The following is a 13,240-nucleotide window of genomic DNA, read 5'->3' as shown; positions in this document are numbered from 1 at the left end:
CTCTCTCTCTCTCTCTCTCTCTCTCTCTCTCTCTCTCTCTCTCTCTCGTTCTCTCTGTCTCAAATAAATAAATAAAAAAAAATCTTTAAAAAAAAAAAGTGTGAATTCCTTCACTCCTTTTCTATGTTCAAACAAATATGTAGTTATTTTCTATTTCATATGTAAATGAGATCATATAATACCATTTACTCTGTTATTTGTTTCATTTTATTTGTTATGTACATTATTCTACATATATAAATTTAATTGATCCAATTTCTTATTTTTAATAGCTATTTAATATTTCTTTGTAGAAGTTCCATAATTTTTCCTGTTATTTCTGTATTGATAGATATTCCAGTTTTCACTCCAGCTTTTTTTTTTTTACACAAATTATGGCACAGTAAACATCTTACATTCATCCTTACACTTGGTTTCCATTTTCATAGGAAGATTCCCCAAACTGGCATTTCTGGGTCAAAGGGAATGCACACAATTTTACTTCTCACTGTGAGTCTCCCCTATAGCAATTGTTTCCCTCTCTTCTTTTGTCTTCCTCTCCCCTCTCCCACCGCCTTTCTCCTGGGGAGCCTGTGTCTTTAGGCAGGAGAGCCCTGCAGTGAGAACTCCTCCTTGCCAAGTGTGGATTATATTAGCTCAGTGGGAAACGGGGTCTGCAGTGTCTTGGTTGCATTGTATCTCTATTGCTTCTGGTTGGCCAGACTGTTTACAGTTCCTCTTGCTCATTTATTCCTTACTGTGGATTATACATGGTCTTCGTCTGGGGCAGGAGCAGTGTGATCAGTTGGGGGGGGGTCGTTTTTAGAGAAAATAGGCTGTTACAAGGCTTTCTCACAACACCATATCTGTTATGTTCCCTTTTATACCTTTTCTTTATTTCTTTATGCCTTTTCTTTAATAGTGGAATTGAGAAAAGTTCTTAGATTCTATCCCAGTTGTTTCCCCTCTATTTTGAGGGATTTGGGTGTGGGGAGTTTTATGAGTATATAGGCAATCTACTACAACTGATTACTTGACATGAGGATAATTAGTTAAGAAGGTAGGGGTCGTGGAGCTTAAGGATCAGTGCCAAGCAACAGATGTGAACATTTTTAAACAAATGATTTTAACAAATGTTTTAGGAGTGAACTTCCCAGCACTACTTGGCTTTCATTTTTAGTTTTGCTCTTGTTTGGATGTAAAACTGTAATCTGGTCCACCAGACCAGAGAGGAGTGGGATTCCCACCACACCAGGACTGGAGAAAAATAGCAGAGAAGCACGAAGGGAAGCTGGTGAGTACAAACAAGTGAAATACAAAATGCAAACTAACAAAATAGTAAGAAGTAAATGAGATTTTAAAACCCTCAGATAAAGGCTGCTGTGTGACCAGGGCCCTGTGAGCTTATAGACACTTTATAGAAATTTGTGATCTCTAGTTCTTATTAGAAACCCAGCTGTGAGTCTGTGTTCAGAATGCAAATGTTAGCTAAATAGGGGAAAAGAAATGCTGAAGTTTTGTGGCAGACATTTTGCTATTGGCACCCATAACACATGCTGCAACTTTTACTCAATAGCTTTGAAATGGATTTCTATGCCCTAGACTGAAAACTAAAGGAAGAAAAGAAAACCAGAATAGAAGTTATTGCAATGAATTTCTTAGGAGAAATTTTAACTTTAGTTTGAACATGTATAAAGCTGTAGAATAAGCATTAGCCTTTGTGTTAATACATACTTTTATAGAAACTTTTAATTTTCAAATACACACTGACCAGTAATAATGATAGTAAAACCAGTCCCTGTAATAGGTTTGTCTTTTATAACTTAAGAATTCTGTAATGTATCTTAATTGGTCTCATCGTTAATAGTAAGGGTAGTTATACTGTTTGCACTATCATTTGTGTCTGTAAAGATTATCTTTAAACAGTTGGGTCTTGTCAGTAAAAAAGATTTTAAGGTTAAACATGTTACAAGGCATTAAGCATCTGGCTGTGATGGATTATCTGGTAGTAGACTGCTGCTCCCATAGAGGACATCTAGAAAAGCTAGATTTTATTTTATTTTTTTGATATTTTTAAAGATGTTTTATTTATTTATTTTAGAGATAGAAAGAGAGTGAGAGAGAGAGCAAGTGGGGGGAGGAGGATTAGAGGGAGAGAGACAAGCAGACTCCTGCTGAGTGTGGAGCCCGGCACAGGGCTCAATCTCACGACCCTGAGATCATGACCTGAGCCAAAATGAAGTCGGACGCTTAACTGACTGAGCCCCCCCAGGCACCCTGAAAAGCTAGATTTTTAAAATTTAGTTGAGTTTGTAAAAGACCTACTAAGGCAACCAGACCTTGAGAGCTAAGACCTCATAAAGAAGAGAAACTCAGTGAGTGTCCCACATACTAGATTGCTTTTCCCTTGAGACATTTACTTTTTACTAAGTAGCAGGTGAGGAGGAGCTAAGAACCCAAGCAAAAAGCAGCTGCTAAGAGTCAGAAAACCTGAGCAGAACATTCTACAGCCTGATGAGAGAGACCGGATTATGGAAAGAAGAGACAGAGAATTAGCCTAATGATCTGAGCAATTTTCCTTCCAAGTTGTTCACCAGTTTATAAGTAGCACAGACCAAGAGATAAACAAGCCAAACAGAAAGCAGATGCTTAAAAAAACATGACAATGAGCACAAAGGCTAAGAATGGAGATATGGAAGTATATTGTTATACTACATGTGAAATGATATGGTATCATCTGAAGATAGACTATGACAAATTAAGATGTATCTGTAAACACAAAAACAATCACAAAGAAAATAAAACAAAGACGCATAGCTAATAAGCCAATAAAGAGATAAAATGGAAACATAAAAATATTCAGTTCGCCTATGAGAAGTCAGAAAAGGAGGAAAAAGGGGACAAGGAAGAGATGAGATAAATAAAAAACAACAGCAACATAATATATTTAACTTAAATATACCAATAACTACTTTAGATGTAAATGATCTCAACACCTTAACTAACGGTTGAGGATTTAAGAAAAAGATAGGATTTTAAAAAAAGCAAAGCCACCAATATACTATGTACAAGAAACACACTTCATATATTATGACACCAATAGATTAAAGGATGGAAAAGATTTACCATGCTAACACACTAATCAAAATATAGATTGCAGCACAAAGAATATTACTATAGATAAAATCATTTCATAATGATAAGGTAGTCAATTCATCAAGAAGACATAACAATATTAAACATTTATGCACCTAACAACAGAGCTTCAAAATACATGAAGTAGAAATGGTATGACTTCAAAGAGCAATTGACAAATTCATAGTTGTAGTCCAAAATTTTCTTTTTTTTTTTAATTTTATTTATTTATTTGCTTAGAGTGTGAGCACGGGGAGGGGAAGAGGGAGAAGAAGAGAGAGAATCTCCAGCAGGCTCCGTGCTCAGCAGAGCTGCCCTTGGGGCTCCATCGCACCACCCTGAGATCATGACCTGAGCCCAAATCAAGAGTTGGATGCTCAACCAACTGAACCACCCAGGCACCCCTCTAGTTCAAAATTTCATTGACTTTTTCTCAGTAATGTATATAACAAGAAGACAGAAAATAATTAAAGATATGGAAGAAGAAGCCAACAGAATCATCTTGACCTCATTGATCTTTATAGAGCACTATTCCTCTCAACAACGAAATGTTCATTCCTTTCAAGTGCACACGGAATATTTAGATGGACCATATTCTAGGCCATACAACAATTCTCAGTACATTTAAAAGGATTCAAGTCATACAAAGTATGTTCTTGATCACAATAGAATTAGTTAAGAAATCAATAACAGAAATCATCAAATATTTGGAAACTAAATAATACACTTCAAAATAGCTCATGAGTCAAAGAAGAAATCAAAAGGGAAATTGGAAATGATCAAAAGTAGTACTTAGCTGAAAATTTATAGTACTTGAGGGTTTGTAAGAAGAAAAGTCTCAAATTAATATTCTCAGCTTCCATCCTAAGAAACTAAAACAAAAAGAGCAAATGAGACCCAAAGTAAGCACAAGAAAGTAATAAATATCAGAGCAGAAATCAATAAAATAGATAACAAAAAACCAGTAGAGATCAATGAGAGCAAATGTTGATTGATTGTTACTATCAATAAAATCAATAAGCCTCTAGCCAGATTGATAGGATGAAAAGAGAGCAGACACAATTTACTAATGTTATGAATTAAAGAGGTGACATCACTATAAATTCTACAGATATTACAAAAACGTTATCTGAATAATTCTATCAACTTAGATAAAATGAACAGATTCCTTGAAAGAGAAAAACTACCAAAGTTCATTCAAGAAATATTAGAGAATGTGAAAGCCCACATCTATTAAAGAAAGTCTCAGCAAACTAGGAAGAGAACTTCCTTGCAGACAATCTCTCCTTTGCTGTCCTGCCTGGTGCTTCTTTGCAGTGTTTTCAGTAAACTTCTGTCCCCTTTGTTCTGCCTTGGGTGAATTCTTTCACAACCCACACCACCAGTCTTCACCCCTTCGGGTCCCCCCACATTGGGTGGATCCCATATGGGGACCCTCTGCCAGCCTAGGACTTTCCTTGAATTCTCTGGGAATTTCTTGGGACTTTCCCTCAGTGGACTGACTCCAGTACTCCTTGGGAAAATGACAGCCTCTGGCAGAGGTTATACCTTGGTGAGGATACAAAACCCCAGGGGGGAACCAGCGGGACTGCCCTTGCCCAGAAGAGTGAGGGATTTCCCCTCTTGCCCTTCTGAGGGATCCTTCCCTCTCTCTCCTTTCTCTTTTCAGCCCTTCAGAGGTCTAACCCTAGTACTCCTCAGACAACTGAAGATCTCTAGCCAGGGCAGCTCCCCATGTGGTCTAAAGGTTTGAGGGTGAACAGGTCAGACTGCCCATGCCTGTGAAGGCAAAGGACCCTTTCCTCTCCTCTCCTACTCCATCCCCCTGAGGTCTCCATTCTCAACGTGGGCAGCAGTTGGCAGTGGAAGCTCATCCAGGGTGAATCCACACACATTATGGACTCAGTTGGGACCCTTTCCTGACACTGGCTGACTCTCAGTCACCTTGCTTCTTTCAGCCTCCCCCCCACCCACTTTTTTCCTTTGTTCCTGCAGATCCAGCCACCATCTTGATCTACAGGCAAAATACGTTCCTACCCATCTGAGTGAATCCAGCAATTCTATATACAACTTATGATTCAACAAGGATCCCAGCCCATACCATCAGAGGGTCCCCTCCCCCTAAATCCCATGGACCTGGCCATCAGGGAATTTCATTCACATTGCCTGTCAGCATGTTAATATAATACCATGCTCTGGTCTATAACTGCACAGAACCCCTGAGGGACTGACAAGTTTAAGTAGGGACAGCATGCCCCCTGTCCAGCATGAAGCAACTGCTGAAGATGAGACCTTCGCCCAAATGCCAAAGATTTGTTGTTGTTGATCTGTCAAAGGGGAATGTAGAGGCTACTTTTAGGCAACAGGTTTGAGCAATGGAAACCTAAGTAAAAAGCCCACAGTGACCACTGGGCTGAATACAAACAGGCTCATTAGGCAACCCACCTCAAAATATCCATAAGCCTAGCTGACCAATGGGATACTTACAACCAGCTACAGGAAGATTCCATATGTTCCCATATCCTCCTCAGTCTGCCCCTTAATTAGAGCCCCCACTCCGACTGCCTCATGGCAGACAGTCTCCTTTGCGTCCTGCCTCTACTCCCTTGCAATAAACTTCTATCTCCATAAATAAACAAACAAATAAAAGAACCTCCTTAACCTCATAAAGGGAATCTATGGAAAACTTGCATCTAGCATTATATTTAATGATAAAAGACCAAATACTTTCTCCCTAAGATCAAGAAAAAGAGAAAGATGACTTCTCTTACTCATTCTATTCAGCATTGTCTTGGAGGTCCTAGCCAGTACAATAAGGTAAAAAAAAAAAATTAATAAATGAAAAGTTTGGAAAAAGAAATAAAACTACCTTTATTTGCATGTGACCTGATCATCTATATAGAAAAATCAATGGAATTTACAAAAGAGCTACTAGAACTATTAAATAAGTTTAGCATGGTTGCAAAATACAATATCAGTATACAGATATTAATTGTGGAGATATATGGTGTTAAACAATCATAATTGAAAGTAAAAAAAATTATAATCTAAAAAATATGAAATACTTAGGGGATAAATCTGATTAAAATTATGCAAGAGCTATACGTTGAAAACTACAAAACCCTTCTGAGAGAAAGAAAACCTAAGTAAATGGAGACATACACCTTGTTCATAGATGATATGAATTGAATGTTTATGTCCCCTCAAATTCATTTGTTGAAATCTAGTCCTCAATGTGATGATATTTGGAGGCAGGGCCTTTGGAAGATAATTAGGTCATGAGGATGGAGCCCATATAAATGGGATTAGTGCCCTTATAAGAAGAGGCCAGAGAGCTAGGTAACTCTCTTTCCATCATGTGAGGATACAAGTCAGCCATCTGTAAACTGGAAAAGGGCTATCACTAGAACTCAACCATGCTTGTACCATGATCTTGGACTTCAGCCAAGATCATGAGAAATAAATTTCTGTTGTTTTCTTTTTTTTATTCAAGTCAGTGTTTATTTGTTTATTTTTTTTTTAAAGGTTTATTTATTTGACAGAGAGAGACACAGTGAGAGAGGGAATACAAGCAGGGGGAGTGAGAGAGGGAGAAGTAGACTCCCCGCTGAGCAGGGAGCCCGATGCGGGGCTCGATCCCAGGACTCTGGGATCATGACCTAAGCCGAAGGCAGATGCTTAATGACTGAGCCACCCAGGCGCCCCTCAAGTCAGTGTTTTACTTGGTAAACATGTCTGAGACCATGCATCCCTGGCTGCTAAGCACCATGGCAGACAGGGCTAGAAAGGTAACAGCTTTATTTTGAGCAGGGGGCAAAGCCAAGGCAGCACTTTACAGCTACATTGTAACTAGATCCTGCATCTAAATTTCTGTTGTTTATAATCCACCCAGTCTATGGTATTTTGTTGTACCAGTTAAGCTGACTAAGACAAGGGGTAGAAGGCTCAATATTGTTAAGATGTTGATTTTCCCTGAGTTCATCTATAGATGTAATGCAATCCTAATCAAAATCCCAGATGCCCTTCTTATAGAAATTGATAACCTCATTCTAAAATTCATGTGGAAATATGCAGTATTTAGAATAGCCAAAACAACTTTGTTTTTAAGAAACAAAATTGGGACTTTTACTACCTGTTCATTATTTTAAATGCAAGAATGGTTTTACAGATGTATATACATGTCAAAAGTTATCAAATTGACACTTTTAAATATTGGCGGTTTATTATATGGAATTTGTAGCTCCATAGAGCTGTTTTTTTAAAAAGCTAATGGATGGGAAAATGAGAGTTAAAGAATACAATAAAAGGAACATAGAACAAGCTGGAAAAATAAAACAAATACTAACATAATAGATATTTAACTCATTTATGTCAATAATTATCTTAATAAAAATAATATTCTAATTAAATGAGAAAAATTATTGTATTAAAGAATAAACATATTAAAAATGATTATTAAAATATTTTAATTGCTGGGGCGCCTGGGTGGCTCAGTCGTCAAGCGTCTGCCTTCGGCTCAGGTCATGATCCCAGGGTCCTGGGATCGAGCCCCACATCGGACTCTCTGCTCAGCGGGAAGCCTGCTTCTCCCTCTCCCGCTCCCCCTGCTTGTATTCCCTCTCTCGCTGTGTCTCTCTCTGTCAAATAAATAAATAAAATCTTTAAAAAAAAATATTTTAATTGCTGACACAGTTTGTCATAGCCTTTAATATCTTAGTGAACCACACTTTATTTGTGGGTAGCCACAAAGAAATATTTGATTTATGAGAATAATATAAGGAAAAACTTAATTAAAAACTTTTCTCTCAACACCAAAAAAAAAAAGAAAAAAAGAAATCCAATTTAAACATGGGCAGAGGATCTTATTAGACGTTTTCCAAAGAAGACATATAGAGAACCAACAGACACATGAAAAGATGCTCAGCATCGCTTATCATCAGGGAAACTGCAAATCAAAACTAGAATTAGATATCACCTCACACCAGTCAAAATGGCTCATATCAAAAAGATGAGAAATGACATGTATTGGTGAGGACGTGGAGAAAAGGGAACCCTCATGCACTGTTGGTGGGAATGTAAGTTGGTGAAACCACTGTGGAAAACAGCATAGGGTTTCCTCAAAAAATTAAAAATAAATAAAATCTTTAAAAAAATAAATAAACATACCATATGATCCAGTAATACCTCTACTGGGTACTTACCCAAAGAAAATGAAAACACCCATTCAGAAAGATATATGCACCTCTGTGTTTATTGCAGAATTATTTACAATAGCCAAGATATGGAAGCAACTTAAGTGTCCATCGATAGATAAATGGATTAAAAAGATGTGCATGTATATATTTATACAATGGAATATTACTCAGCCATAAAAAGAATGGAATCTTGCCATTCATGATAACATGAAGGGAGCTAGAGGGCATTCTGCTAAGTGAAATAAGTCAGAGAAAGACAAATACCATACAATTTTACTTAAAACAAAACAAATGAACAAATAAAAAAAGCAGAAACAGACTCACCAAGACAGAAACCACCTGAGGGGGTGGGTGGGTAGGGGTGGTGGGTAGGAAGACAGGCAAAATGGGTGATGGGGAGTGGGAGGTGCAGGTTTCCAGTTATGGAAATCATGGGAATGAAAGATATTGCATAGAGAGTATATAGTCAATGGTATTGTAATAATGTTGTAGCTACACTTGTGGTGAGCATAGAATATAGAGTTGTGGAATCACTATGTTGTATGCATGAAACTAATGTAACATTGTATGTCAACTATACTTCAATAAAAACGAACAAAAACTTTCTTTTATCCCTGGCCTCAGCTGAGTTGTAGTTTGAAATGAGCCTCTTCACTTGGGATGATTGAGGTTTATGGGGGTGGTTGATGGGCTGCCTATGATTTTACATGTAAAATATTACATATTTGTATGTTTCTCAGGAGAGGGTCTATAGCTTTCATCAGTATCTCATGTCCAAAAAAATATTTAAGAATCGTTCAAAGAATGAAAAAAATGAGTGCTGTTTTAAGTGTCTAATTTCTTAATAGTACTTCTCTGAGATTAATTTCTAGTGAACAAGTCAAATGACTTGATCTATAAATGTGTACATGAGCCTCATCACAGCAGCTTGAAGTAACAAATTACAGGTTACTTCAAGGGTTTGTGTGATTTAAACTTTCATGAAAGCCCTGTATTTCCTTTAGTTGGACTACGATTCTCATGGTATGATTTCCACACCAGCAGCTGCAGCATCACCTGCGAATTTACTAGAAATGCAAATTCTCAGGACCTACTAAGTCAGAAACTCTGGAGATGGGGGCCAGCAATCTGTTTTTTAAGGAGCTCTCTAGATGATTCTGACGTACACTGAAGTTTGAGAACCACTGTGTTAAACTATACCTAGAAAAGCCCATTCTCTACCCCCTGCTTCCAAGCCAAGTTTAGGACAGTTTGTTAAGGAAGTGGCTGCAGAAGGGACAGTCTAGTTTGGTGGCTTATATTTTCCATCTCTTTATCCTCACAGAGCCAGAATTGCTCTCATACAAGTATACTGGGTTACGCAGCAACACTAAACAACAGTTTAGAGAAAATCAGTGTCTAACTGAAGGAATTTAGAGACACAGCATGAAAGTTCACTCATAAAAATTCTGACCAGGAGGGTTTTCAGAGAAGAGCCCCAGTAATTCCAAAGGCCTTGGATCTCTACTTCTTTTGAGGAGGAGAACATTCAGTCTCCCAAACTGATTGAACCTCAGAAACAAAGTTTTGTTTACCTTTTTCCAGCTGTGTGGCACCCTCACAAATGTCCTTTAAAGGAGTGCTCAGTATCACCACGGCTCTGTTTGCAAGGTAATAATCTAGAGTTCACTCAGCCTATGTTCTGAGAAGCCAAACGGAGAGATCTTAGCTGTAGCAGCATAAAACTTGAGCTATCCAAAACTAGCCTCTGAAATGTCAAATGATCATTCTCAGGTCCTTCTGTTACCTTCTGAAGCTTGATTTTTTATGACACCTTACTGTTTTGTTGAAGAATAATAGCATAGAGCACTTCACAGCAGTTCTCATTAAAGGAGGGCAGCCAAGTGGAATTCATTCTTGGCTCTTAATAGTTTTCAAATGAGAATTTTATTGCATATTAATGAGCATCAATTGACATTTGTGACTGGTTTTTATGGAAATCATGCATGTATAATTTGCATAATAGTACCTAAGTGCTTTTAGGTAACAATGCAACTCTGAGAAGTTGGTAAGGGTTTTAGTATGTTGTTTTTTGTGTTTTTTTGGTTTAATTCCCAGCTCCACTCCCTGGCAATAGTGTTGGAATATTAACAGGTCTCTAGGATCCGTCTGTAAGGAGTCTCTAAGATCTGTCTATAAGGCAGTAATTATTCACTGCTCAGTTTGTGTGGTTGTGCCAGCTTATACTGAGAGCATAGAGAGAGTCAGAAAAACACATCAGGGCAGGGTTCTAAAAGCAGGAGATGCTCCCACTGTAGTCAGAGAGGGGTGGTCTAGCCCTTCATAAATCAAACCTCCTGCTTCTCCTGAGTTATAGGAGTATCTAGACAGTCCTGAGGATTGTTCCTAGAAATCTAGGACTCCTATGCTCTGTGATGTTTTGTAAATGTCTCTGGGTCCACTTCAACAAATATATATTGATCGCCTACTGTGTACCAGGCACCGTGCTAGGTGCTAGAGCAAGGACACTTTGGCTTGTTCCCTGCTGCAACCTTAGCTCTTAGAACAGTGACTGTTGCATAATAATTGATCAATCAGTATTTATTGAATTAATGCAGATGGCCTCTACCACTGGGGATATATAATTCATTATTTTTTTTTTACAAAATCTGATTGTAAATATAGTATAAAGATCATTACTCATAATGTTAGAAGATTAATGATTCAGAACTTGGAATTCTGTTAGGATATTTAGAGAAACAAGAGTAACCTCAGTTATGCACCCTCAAGTCTCCTGTACAAATGACCCTTCTGTATCATGGAAATGAAATAAACCACTATTTATTGATGATCTAGTATGTATCAGTTATATTTGCATACATCCTATACATCATATGATTTAATCATCAGCAAAACCTATGAGGTGTAGATAGTATCTTCATTTCATTGAGGAGGCAGCTAAGAATTGGAGATGTGACTAACCTAAGGCACCACAGTTAGAAAGTGATGTAGTTGAGACTTAAATTCAGCCTCAGCTTTGTTCATTTCAGTGCCACTTATTACTGCCAATGGTCCTAGGATATGTGAAGTGAAACCAAACTCCCAAGTACTGGGATGGAGGGTTGAATTGGCCTGAGGGCCCTGGGATGTGCCCAGTATTCAGTTGACCTATGTTTATAGTAAACTTACTACTTACAACACTGTTTCCTATATCCTGTGGGGGACCCAATCTAGTAGCCAGTCTGATTCAGCATAATTCTATCAAGTAGCCAGTTAAGTTTAAACACTATATAGTAAAGGGAGAAATCAGATTTGGAAGAAAAATTATAAGTAGTATGAAACTAAAGGTTCAGTATTATCTTCTATAATGTTGAGCAAAAATGTTCTCCAGATTTTGGAAAGATTACTAAGTGTGGGCTGAGAAGCACAGGAGAGAGGCTCTGGGACACAGGAATTAGGAAAGAATGGTGGTATAGTTCAAGAATGTATACAAATCCCAACGATTCCAAAGCTCTGCTTTCTCTGAGATCCACACCAGACTAAGGGAGTGAATCAAGTCCACTCCCCTTCCTCACTCCCTGACCACGTCCCACCCTTGCCAAGGGACACCCTGTGATTCCATTCTGCTTTTAAAATCCCCTAAGAGAGATGTGTTTGTAGCAGCCATCTCTCCCTGACCTTTCCTCCAGTGAATCAGGATTTCCTATACAAGCCCTGCCCCAGGGTCCTTTTGGAATGATCACTCAGAAACCATGTAGAAAACTTAATTGGAGGAACTTCAGAAGCTTCAAAAAGAAACTTATCATCTCTCCCCCTTTTACAAGGCAAATCTGAGGTTCTGAGAAGCAGATTAATTCAATCTTCTTTACATTGTTGGGGAGAAAACATACAAGTTCTTCCAAAATTTATATTCTCCCAAGAGAATATTCTTTCTCTTTCCCCTGTGTTCCTTTTCTCTCTTGGACCTCCTCCACATCCTTCTAACAACAGCCCTAGAGTTCTTACCCCTGTGACCCTGCCTGCTTCCCCAAATCCATGCCTTGCCCAGCTGTCCCAAATGTGTGACAGGTCAACCACAACTTCCTTTAAAGGTCTTTAAAGTAGTATAGAAAGAGTACTGAACTTGAGAGACCTAGATTGTCTTCCTACCACTAGGTGATCCTGAGCCTCTCAACCTCTGAGGGCTATTTCCTCACCCATAAAATGAAGAGATTGGACTTTATATCTGCAGTTGCTTCTTGCTCCACCATTCTGTGACTTAACCCTGACCAAATATCTGTTCCTATATATGCAATACTTTCCCACCCTAATCTCATGCTCATGCTCTCTTAGAAAGTATTTACAACTGTGAGCCATCTCCTATATGAGGATCTATGTGGCAGGTGCTCCTTGGGGGAGGTTGAATACCCTCTGCCCTGCCTGCTGCCCTTTTGAAGAGTAGTGCATGTTCAGGAATATAAGTGAGTTACACTCTTAGTGTTAAGTGACCCATATTCAGGATGTTTATAAACCTGCTACCAGAACATAACACAATGCATTCAAAGGCAATTAAAAATGCATTTTATATTCCCTGCTGTTTATAATTATCTGTGTATCTGCTGCCTGTATTAACATAGTTAATGGAGAGCTAATACCTCAGACGATTTTGGGACCAGAAGGAATCTTAGTGAACATCTAGTACAATGCTGTTGTTGGTGGTGGTTTGATTAATACATTTTTTATGCATTTGTATGTGGTTCTGTTTTATCTCTTTTAGTGGTTAACCTGAGGCTGAGGTACTTTGAATAATATATCTATTTGCTCACATTGGGTAGAAACATCCCTATTACTCCAACTGTCTCTCTCCCTTCTTTTAATATAAAACATGTAGTGGGATGAAAAATAAGAGGTAAGGAAATCAGGACAAAGGGAAAATAGAGGGTAATAAAATAAGCCAGAGATACCTAACATTG

General features: G+C 38.2%; 1 non-coding gene across 1 annotated transcript; it reads right to left on the bottom strand.

Moving 5' to 3' along the window:
• Positions 1–6,845: 6,845 nt before the first annotated feature.
• LOC123327012 lies at positions 6,846–6,976 on the bottom strand. The gene has a single exon (XR_006539262.1). It is a non-coding gene; the product is annotated as a small nucleolar RNA SNORA63 (small nucleolar RNA).
• Between the last annotated feature and the right edge of the window lie 6,264 nt (positions 6,977–13,240).

This window comes from Neomonachus schauinslandi, chromosome 1, assembly GCF_002201575.2.
Source record: "Neomonachus schauinslandi chromosome 1, ASM220157v2, whole genome shotgun sequence".
NCBI classification, from domain to species: Eukaryota; Metazoa; Chordata; class Mammalia; order Carnivora; family Phocidae; genus Neomonachus; species Neomonachus schauinslandi.
Note: the sequence above shows the minus strand (reverse complement) of the source record. Positions and strands in the feature narration are given on the sequence as shown.